This window comes from Palaemon carinicauda, chromosome 10 (genome assembly GCF_036898095.1).
Source record: "Palaemon carinicauda isolate YSFRI2023 chromosome 10, ASM3689809v2, whole genome shotgun sequence".
In the NCBI taxonomy this organism is placed as follows: domain Eukaryota; kingdom Metazoa; phylum Arthropoda; class Malacostraca; order Decapoda; family Palaemonidae; genus Palaemon; species Palaemon carinicauda.
In genome coordinates this window covers 133,615,135-133,626,208 of record NC_090734.1, presented here as the reverse complement: position 1 = coordinate 133,626,208, position 11,074 = coordinate 133,615,135, and the positions used below count along the sequence as shown (strand labels likewise).

Here is an 11,074-nt window from a genome sequence, read left to right as displayed (position 1 = left end):
CTGCCAGTGGTGTCTTAAGGAAACTTCAAATGTAGTAAATTCCTTCAAGACCACACAAACCCTAACTTGTTAATATTTATTGAAAAGCTCACATAAAGATCTTTTTATTGAATGACAACTTTCTATAATTTGGGCGATCGTAGAAGTTTCTTTTTTCAAATTCTGACTAGATCACCAATGGCAGTTTAAGGGTTAAGGCTGATGTCAATCTTAAAACGAACGAGCGAAATTTGCTTTCTTGTAGATTACCAGGGTATCACACTAGGTTATACTTTGTAAGCTAGTTCATATGACTTTACTTTAGATGTTAATAAATTTTGAAATATACCTTCCTTAGAATCACCCACATCCAAAGGTTTTCATTTATCATTCTTCAGGTTTAAACTTAAATCATTCAAAGCTTTTTAGCACCTAAATGGCTCTATGATGTTTGAAATATTCAACTATTGTTTTCATATTTACTTTTAAATCTTTGTCACAGACTTGCAGAACTTTACCAACCTTATTGTAATTGTATTAACTAATTTTCAGCTTAAAAAGGATACACCGTGGATGGTTTGTGAACTTGGGCTCCTATTCCTGTGTGGTGGTAATTAGTCGACATATACTGTGTGCTCTAAATTTAGTCTTACAGAGCTATTTCAAGGAAGGTCGACATTCTGTGTAGCATGATTTTAGTCTTGCCTCTAACAAGGTAAGTCCAGTCCTGCTTTGATGTTCCTGATTTTCTAGATTTTTGTAACTTGATTTGTGTTATTTCTCCTAATTTATTAACGAATTATAAGTAATATATTTACCTTATTACTATTAATATCATGTGATTAGTGAAATTTGTGCCAACATTTCGACCAATAATTCAACTGAAACAGTTTTAATTTTTATTTTTTTATTTTTCCCCAAAGTTTGTATGTGGTATTTGATCATAATTTTTGGAACTTTGTAATCAGTTTAAGAAAATTTTCCTTCTTTCTTGGTAATCATTTATGTTTGTTAAAACTAAAATCTTGCGTAAATCACTAATGGGTTTTACTAAAAGTTTTATATGACAAATTACTGCTTTTCTCTATACTAGTCCTGGAAGGATTATTAGATTGTAGATATATTATTGCGACTTTTACATTATATAATATTTACAGGTACTTTTTGGTCTGTCATATTATTGCGACTTTTACGTTATATAATATTTACAGGTACTTTTTGGTCTGTCATGAGTACTGGAAGATATTTTGTCAAACTTTCGTGAAATTATCATCAATATTTTCACTGTTTGTCATAGAGGAAAAGGATCTGTCTAGTCTTGTGACGAGCCGAGAGAGGGTTGTGAACTCAAAGGCAGGATGCAATCAACTGAGTATATTAAAGAACACTCTACTTTATATACAAAACCTCAAGGCAACAGGAAATACATGGACATGATTTTTCATGTTCGTTATAGTGCGAGGGAAGAGTGAAGATACAAGCATAATATATACAAAATTCCTTATGTACAATTGTGTGACACACGGTTGGGACAGTTTCAAGTTAGTAGAATTACAACAATTGCACATCGTTTTCAAGTATGTTTTAAAACCAAGCTTTCAGTTTATTCAAGCCCCATATTTCTATAAAATAGTAATTTTAGCCAAGGAATGAAAATGAAAAATAATATATTTACATTCTTTTATTGATTTTAATATGCTCTGTTATATATATACAAACAGTAGTGTAGTTTTGTACAGTTAATTGGATTATTTTATGCTGTGTGATCATTTTGTACAGTTAATTGGATTATTTTATGCTGTGTGATCACTGTATAGGTTGTTACTCATTCTCTTGTTATTGATTGTCACTCATTCTCTTATGTTATTGATCTCTTGGTCTTTTTTTTCGCTTCTGCTCAGCACAATGTATGTCCTGCTTTCGTACTCGGGGCTACTTTCTCTCTGGTGTGTCTGCTTCATAATATACGTTGTTTAATTATCTCTCTCTCTGCTATGTGTTGTGCAGCTTACATTCTTTTGTCCTCTTAACTCTCTCTGTGCTATATGTTGCTGCTCTTACTCTGCTATATGCTGCTTCACCCTAACTTGCACTCTTTATCCTCTAGCTCTTTAGCTGCTCTTACTCTGCTATATGCAGCTTTACTCTAACTCGGACTCTTTTGTCCACTTGCGGTTTAGCTGCTTCTCTCTCTGCTATATGCTGCTTCTCTAGCTCTCACTCTTATATGGGTGCTGTTCAGCTGTGTGCTCTGTGTTGCTGCTCTTACTCTGCTATATACTGCTTCGCTTTAGCTCACACTCTTTTGTCCTCTTGCTGTTGTGCTGCGGCTCTTCTCTGCTATATGCTGCTTCACTCTTGATCGGACACTTTAATCCTCTTGCTGCTTAGCTGCTATTTTTGCTCTGCCATATATACTTCGCTCTCGCCCTCACTCTTTTGTCCTCCTGCTGCTTAGCTGCTGCTGCTGCTACTCCCTCTCTATAATGCTCACACTCGTTTGTGGTCTTGCCGTTGAGCTGTTTTTTTCTCTGTGCTACGTACTGCTGCTTGGCTGCTACTCTCTCTGCTATATGCTGCTTCACACTCTTGCTCTCACTCTGTGCGCTTGCTGCATAGCTGCTTCTCTCTTTGTGCTCTTGCTGCTTAGCTGCTGCTACACACACACACTATTATATGCTCCTTCACTGTTTGTGCCCTTGCTGTTTAGCTGCTACAGTGATGCTTCTCTTTATGTCCTGCTGCTGCTCTTACTGTTTACTCTCTCTCTCTCTCTGCTATTAATTACCTAGCTCTCACTCTTTATGCTCTTGGTGTTTAGCTGCTACACTGTACTGCTTCTCTCTCTGTCTGCTATGTGCCCTTGCTGCTGAGCTGGTACTTAAATGCGCTATTGCTGCTTGTCTCGGTTTATACCATGTGCTGCTGCTTTCACTATGTTCTCCTATATTGGCTGGCTGCTTTGGTTTGTACTGTGTGTTTTTCTCACTTAACCTGTTATACCTTGACTGTCCAACTTCTTTTCCTGCTTATGCGTGGGGCATTCAAGAGGAATGTTCTGATAGTAGATAAGAGTGAGCCATATAAATTTAATTTTAGAAACTTGATAGTTTTCTTTAGGCCTTTCATGTCCTGAAAAAAAAGAAAAAAGGTTAAATGAGTCATCTTAACAAATTACCCTTTCAAAAGGTTAAATGAGTCATCTTAACAAATTACCCTTTCAAAATTATTGTTTACATCAGTTAAAGTATGTAGATTATTAAATGTTATCTTATTGTTGTATAATACTGAAAGTTTGACTATTCACTGGCTGGCTTGATTAGAAATGCCAAAGAATAATAGATTTCACTAAAGTCTTCAAAACAATTTCTGACCAATCCCTAAATACAAAAGATTTATTCTTAATTATCACTTTTTTTTTGGCAGGTTCGCATTTACGAAGCACATTGATTTTGTGCAAGGTTTGAATTTACGAAGCAGTTAGTATATTTGAAAAATGCTACTTTCTAAAAAAAAAAAAATAATTTCAATCGGAAATTCTCCGTAAAACTAGACTGTCCTCAGCCGTATTTCAGTAAAATACAGGCGACTGTAACTTTTACCCTACTTTATTATTTTTTACGGGTTGGTGACATTAATATTACTCCTCAACGTCAATATATCCATTTTTAAAATGGTAAATGTCAGGCAACATTTATTCCAAGAGTTTTACCGTTTTTTTTAAGAAAATTTTTAACAGTGTTACTTTAGCACTTTCTTCATGATAAAAATATTATCTAGATAACCTTAAAATGGGTTTGTGTACCGCTTTATCTAGCAAGATAAAACAATGCGATTATCCATTTGTTAATAAAAAGTATTCCTAGATTTCTTTAAGGTTTTTGCCTTTAGAAATTTAAGGGCATTTTTTTTTTGCGAAATAAATATTCTAGACAAGTTACTGGCAAACACTGTAATATCGTAAGATTTCGAAAAGAGCGATTGATGTTAAATTCTGTGAAAAATTGAATACAGCTAACTGTCTAGTCTTAAATAAATCTCACATCCTATTGGATCACTGACACAAAAATTGTGCATTTTTTATAATACATAAATAAATCTCACATCCTATTGGATCACTGACACAAAAATTGTGCATTTTTTATAATACAAATTATATATGGATATATGAAAATTACATTAAACCTGACCTTGCATTGCCCTGACCAATAAAAAAAACTTTTCTAAAATAAAAAAAAAATACATCTTTTTAGGTACCTGAGTGCGAAATCATTTTGGGTTCCTGACTTTAAAATTGGTGCATTATTTTAAGATACAATAACATACACAAATATCTATACTACGCTTAACCCAGTATTTCTCTGAACAATTAACAGGCACAAAAACAAAATGACCTACCAGTCATTCACGTAACAGGTATCCTTCATTTCCTCTTGGATACTTGTATGACTACTTAAGGTAAATAATCCTTGGGCTCACGTATGACATACATTTGTCTGGTACATTCTCTGGCTAAATGATTTTTTTTCTCAGCCCAGTGAATAAATATACTGCATCTCCCTTGTCTGTCTTCTGGTTGGCTTGACAGAAAATGAAGCTCTCAACCTGTAAAAGAGAAACTAGTAAATTTTATATTCAAATTAGGTTCATAACTAATGAAAATCTACATTCGGATCTACCTGGACAATTCTACCCTGTTCGTAATACTAAGCAGCAGCCAGTTAATTCTAATAGCCAGGCCTTCTCCATCACGAGGCTCAATACTACACAGTATTCTAGAAGTTTTATTCTAGCTGTTACCAAGTTGTGGAATGATCTTCCTAATCGGGTAGTTGAATCAGTAGAACTTCAAAAGTTCAAAGTTGGAGCAAATGTTTTTATGTTGAACAGGCTGACATGAGTTGTTTTTTTTATTGTTTATATATGACATATCTGTTTTGACACTGTTACTGTTTTTAGAATATATTATTGATTTATTCTTATTCATTTATTTCCTTATTTCCTTTCCTCACTGGGCTATTTTTCCCTGTTGGAGCCCTTGGGCTTATAGCATCTTGCTTTTCCAACTGGGGTTGTAGCTTGGCTAGTAGTAATAATAATAATAATAATAATATAAAATAAATGACTACAGTACTACTGAATTTTAAAGCTTCACATAAGTTTACATGCTGTTAGAAATAAAAAAAACCACTCAAAATTGGAATTAGAAACAAGATAATATATATCTATAGTAGTTTATCAAAATCTAAAGTTGCATTTGTTATTAAAGTCTAGTCTCTCATACTAATATTCCTTAATTAATGAAAAAAAAAATCTAATAAAATTTTTTTTTTATCTTTTTCCTCATTCACACACACACAAAAAAAAAAGTGTGACTTCTTACTTATTTATATTATGATTTACACAATGGGCTTAGGATAATACAGAAGTGGGATTTTCAAAGCTTTTTGGATATCACAAAATAAATACAACAAAACAAACCATCTCCAGAAATCCAAACTTCCACGGAAAGAAGTCCTTGAAAACTGCTTCAGTATTGGAGAAACGATATTTTCACTTACTTCAGTAACAGCTGGACGCTCTCAAGTACAAGCATTGGGGCATTTGACATCAACTAGCAACAAGTTACCTTCCTGGAAAAACAAATATCCAAGTTAAACTAATGCAACATTTCGCAGCTCCAGTTTTCTTACAAACATTTCCTGAGTTTAGAAACAAATGTAACAAACTATTTAAAAGAGCGATCGTGGTTATTATTATTATTATTATTATTATTATTATTATTATTATTATTATTATTATTATTATTATTATTATTATTATTACCTCCGCCTACGAAGTTGGAAGGAGGTTATGCTTTACACATTCATTGTGTGTGTTTGTGCGTGTTTATGAACAGCTTTTTGGCCACAATTTTAAACGAAGAGTAATGAAACTTGCAGTGATTAACTTATGTAAAAAAGCTGGAAATATACTAAATTTTGAAAGGTCAAGGTCACGGTCAAGCAATATGTCCAATTCACGTAATCAGCCATAATTTTGGACATTGTTGTCACAGACTTCAAACTTGGTTCATACTTGAGTGTATGAAAATCCACGCCAATTAAAACATGTTAAGGTCAAAGGTCACGGTCGAGCAAAATGTCGAGAAATAAGCTGCCACGGCGGAGATCTGCGCTCTACTGAGTGCCCCTCTAGTTATTATCATCACTTATAGACAAGCTACAACCCTAGTTAGGTAAAAACAATTCTATAAGCCCTATAAGGGCTTCAACAGGGAAAATAGCGTTGTAAGAAAGGGAAATAAGGAAACAGAATTGTGCGCCCGGGTGTATCCTCAAGCAAGAGACCTCTAACCCAAGGCAGCGGAAAGACAATGGTGGGCTACTGAGGCTCAGAATAAATATTCCGGGTGTACCCTCAAGCAAGAGACCTCTAACCCAAGGCAGTGGAAAGACAATGGTGGGCTACTGAGGCTCAGAATAAATATTCCTACAGATCTAGTAATGTTTTAAAATAAATCTATGAGCAATTAAAATCTGAAGTAGTTATTTTCCTAAAACTGAATATAAATAAATCCTTCATCGGTCCCAGTGCCTACCTATTGGCCTACATTTCATAATTACTTTCCAATCCAATCATCATCTCCTCCTACGCCTATTGAAGCAAAGAGCCTCGGTTAGATTTCGTCAGTAGTCAATATCTTTTAATTCAATATTTCTCCATTCAAATCCTACTTCACGCTTCATAGTTCTTAGCCATGTAGGCCTGGGGCGTACAGGAGGAGGAGAATCTGAAGGAGGAGGAGGAGAATCTAAAGGAGGACGAGGAGAATCTAAAGGAGGAGGTAAAGGAGGAGGAGGAGGAGAATCTAAAGGAGGAGGAGGAAGAGAATCTAAGGGAGGAGGAGGAGGAAGAGAATCTAAGGGAGGAGGAGGAGGAAGAGAATCTACAGGTGGAGGAGGAGGAGGAGGAGGAAGAGGAGGAGGAGGAGGAGGAGGAAGAGAATCTACAGGTGGAGGAGGAGGAGGAGGAAGAGAATCTACAGGTGGTGGAGGAGGAGGAGGAAGAGAATCTACAGGTGGAGGAGGAGGAGGAGGAAGAGAATCTACAGGTGGAGGAGGAGGAGGAGGAAGAGAATCTACAGGTGGAGGAGGAGGAGAATCTAAAGGAGGACGAGGAGAATCTAAAGGAGGAGGAGGAGAATCTAAAGGAGGAGGAGGAGAATCTAAGGGAGGAGGAGGAGGAGGAGGAGGAGGAGGAGGAAGAGAATCTACAGGTGGAGGAGGAGGAGGAGGAGGAGGAAGAGAATCTACAGGTGGAGGAGGAGGAGGAGGAAGAGAATCTACAGGTGGAGGAGGAGGAGGAGGAAGAGAATCTACAGGTGGAGGAGGAGGAGGAGGAAGAGAATCTACAGGTGGAGGAGGAGGAGGAGGAAGAGAATCTACAGGTGGAGGAGGAGGAGGAGGAAGAGAATCTACAGGTGGAGGAGGAGGAGGAAGAAGAGAATCTACAGGTGGAGGAGGAGGAGGAGGAGGAAGAGAATCTAAGGGAGGAGGAGGAGGAGGAGGAGGAGAATCTAAGGGAGGAGGAGGAGGAGGAGGAGGAGAATCTAAAGGAGGAGGAGGAGGAGGAGAATCTAAAGGAGGAGGAGGAGAAGAATCTAAAGGAGGAGGAGGAGGAGAATCTAAAGGAGGAGGAAGAGAAGTTCTTCCCCTTGAATATCAGCTAAATCCAATTAACATTCCAGTTAAATACATCAGGACGCCTAAAGGCGTACGTTGAAATGAGATTTCAACTTTCCCATATCAGCGTAACCCGCCTACAATTACGTATGTTTCAAGGGAGCCTGTAAGTTGGTTCCAATAAGACCACCAGCTATAAAAAACAGGCTTAATTAAAACAGTTTATCCATTATTATTAACATTACATATATGTGTAATTCGATCGTTCTAAAGAGGTACCTACATAAAATGCATTTATCCCTGCACTAATTAAATTACACTGGCTGCCGATAAAGGCGAGAATCGAATACAAACTACTCTTACTAACGTTTAAGATACTGAAACAAAATATCTAAAAGCATGCCTGAACAAACTAGAACTAGAAACAAATGTTACCATAAGACACATGAGTGACAAACATAGGCTATCTGAACCAAGAACAAACAGTAAATTTGGTGAAAGGGCTTTCAGCTACTGTGCGCCTAGACATTATAATAAACTGCCAACTAAAATGAAGGACCTAAAGGGAACAATTGAATTTAAGAGAAACTAAAGACATTACTTTTCACTAGATCATATAATTTGGAAGATGCTACAATCAAAGAATTGTATAAGTTATAATGAAAATGTTTCGTTAGATGATTGATATGGACCCGCCCGAGAAGTAGTAGTTCACTCGATTTCAGTGGAGGGTTGGATTTAACCCCCCCCCCCCCCCCCAAAAAAAAAAAAGTGCCATCTCTTTCGTTTCTTCTAAAAGAAGGCCAAATTTGATTAAATATGTATACTATCACAAGTCAAAATGCATTAAACCTTCCCCCCACTACCATTGTTTTAAGGAAATTTAAGCCAGCGGTATATAACTCTCTCTCTCTCTCTCTCTCTCTCTCTCTCTCTCTCTCTCTCTCTCTCTCTCTCTCTCTCTCTCTCTCTTTCTCTCTCTCTCTCTCTGTAGAATAGAAAGAATTAGGCAAGTACCCCCGTGGCCGTTAGACTTGAAAAGTGGTTGTTAAAATGATTATTCTGTTTTTCCCCAGACTGTTTCCACCGATATTTAGAATTAATTATGGAAAAAAAATCTTTATTTTGAGAAGAGGGTTCGTAATGATTTTAAGAAGCTGTTGATTAGATTTACATGTAAATCCTGATGTTTTAATTGTCTCTATATATGGGAAATAATATTTCATGAACGTTGCTTACGAACCTGTTTTAGATTAAGGATATGAACAAAATGCCACATACCTAAGTTATGTTGTGAATTGTGGGATTATTATTATTATTATTACCAGCTAAGCTACAATTCTAAATGGAAAAGCAGGATGCAATAAGCCAAAGGTTCCAACAGGGAAAATAGCCCAGTGAGGAAGGGAAATTAAGAAAACAATAGTATGCCGACGTGTTGTACCCCTCAAGCAAGAGAACTCCACTACGAAAGCGATTAACAGAAATCTCTGCTCGTAGCCTGTGTGAACCAAACACGTTTGCCTGTGTTTAAAAATACCTAAAATTGAATGTAAATGAATAAAAAACTTGAAACTATTATACATTCCCTGATCCTAGTTTCAGGTACAACTAGAGGGGCACTCAGCAGAGCGCAGACCTCCGCTGCGGAAGCTTATTTCTCGACCTTTTGCTCGACCTTGACCTTTGTATTAATTGTATAAATTGCCTTGGATTCTCAAACACTCGAATGTGAACAAAGTTTGAAGTCTGTGACAACGATGTCCAACCTTACGGCTGATTATGTGAATTGGACATTCTTCTTGATCATGACCTTGAACTTTGACCTTCGCCTTCCAAAATTTAATCATTTCCAGCTTTTTACATAAGTTAATCCCTGCAATTTTCATTACTCTACGATTAAAATTGTGGCCAGAAAGCTGTACACAAACAAACACACAAACAAGGGGCGAAAACATAACCTCCTTCCAACTTAATTGGTAGAGGTAATTATCATCGGCATGTTATAATCAAACCAATAATATTTAAAGTTGAAGGGGCAAGCAACCCCCCCCCCACCCCACAAAAAGGAAATTGCTTTTAGAGGAAGTTCATTAAGTGATCTTGATATATTAAATTGTCCTGAAACTTTTAGTTGCCACTTGGTTAATAATTCCGACCTCTTAGAAAATAACTAAAAGACTTCATTTAAGGTTTAGAAATTTTACGTGATATTGAGATCAACTACTGTATAGCAAGGTTGAAGATTCGGCATATTATGCAGCAACTTCCCCCCACCCCCACCCCCTCCCCACACACAAAAATCTTGCTTCAAGACATTTTAATAATTCTAACTTTTTTTTTAGTAAACTAAATTCAAAGTATTCATCTATTAATTAAAGACACTTGAAACCTATATACTAACAGTTAGTTTTCGCCAATATGCGGTTCACTTGACAGCTTTCAAGAAAGTCATGGGTATGTTTAAACTGGTTCCCTCTAAGAAAATTCAAGTAACTGATAACCAAGATACTTTATATTCTTTAATAATTACTACTTATTTAGTTATTTCCTTTTCTTACTGGTCTACCTTCCCTGTTGGAGCCCTAGGGCTTGTAACATTCTGTTTCTTCGAAGTATGATTGTAGTATAGATAATAATAATAATAATAATAATAATAATAATAATAATAATAATAATAATAATAATAATAATAATAATAAAAGTTAACGATAATAAATCATAAAAATAATAATAATAATAATAATAAAAGTTAACGATAATAAATCATAAAAATAATAATAATAATAATCATGATAGTAATAATAATAATAAAACAAATATATATAAATCTAAAACCACTCACACACACAGACAGAGACAAACACACACAGAACACCCTATCCAGATTCGAATATCACCAAAATTTCTAATCGCCTTTTGGCCAGTTCCGATGCCTATATTTTTTGGGAGAAACTTTCGTAAGTCAACATGGATTTTGCATGTAAACATACGAGTAAACAACAGCCAAACATACAAGATAAAGCAAACAAATTGGTCCATCCCGAATTGTAACAAGTTGGCTTTGTTGGTAAAAATTGATAAAAATCGAGATCGTTGATAAAAATTGATAAAAATCGAGATCGTTGATAAAAATTGATAAAAATTGAGATAGTTGATAAAAACGGACAATATTGATCGATGAATCTTGTAAGATTGTGAAATAAGTAGAGACGATTAAAGTACCTATGAAAATATGTATAGATTTTTTGTCCATACCAAAAGCTAGACACTTCACAAAAACAATATTAAGCATATCAGTTTAAAAAAAAATGAGATGCATTGAAAAACAAAATTTTTTATTTTACATTAAAGGAGAAATCTTGCAATACTCCTTTTACTGAAAGAGAATTTGATTCAGCACTTGCTAC

General features: G+C 35.6%; 1 long non-coding RNA gene across 1 annotated transcript in view; it reads right to left on the bottom strand.

The window, feature by feature from the left end:
• Positions 1–2,940: 2,940 nt before the first annotated feature.
• Positions 2,941–11,074, bottom strand: part of LOC137648491 (uncharacterized) — a 47,958-nt gene continuing 39,824 nt past the window's right edge. Inside the window, exons 2-4 of the long non-coding RNA XR_011045638.1 lie at positions 5,461–5,612; positions 4,378–4,584; positions 2,941–3,111 (exon numbers count right to left, since the gene is read on the bottom strand). This is a non-coding gene — a long non-coding RNA (uncharacterized lncRNA). The remainder of the gene's footprint in view (positions 3,112–4,377; positions 4,585–5,460; positions 5,613–11,074) is intronic.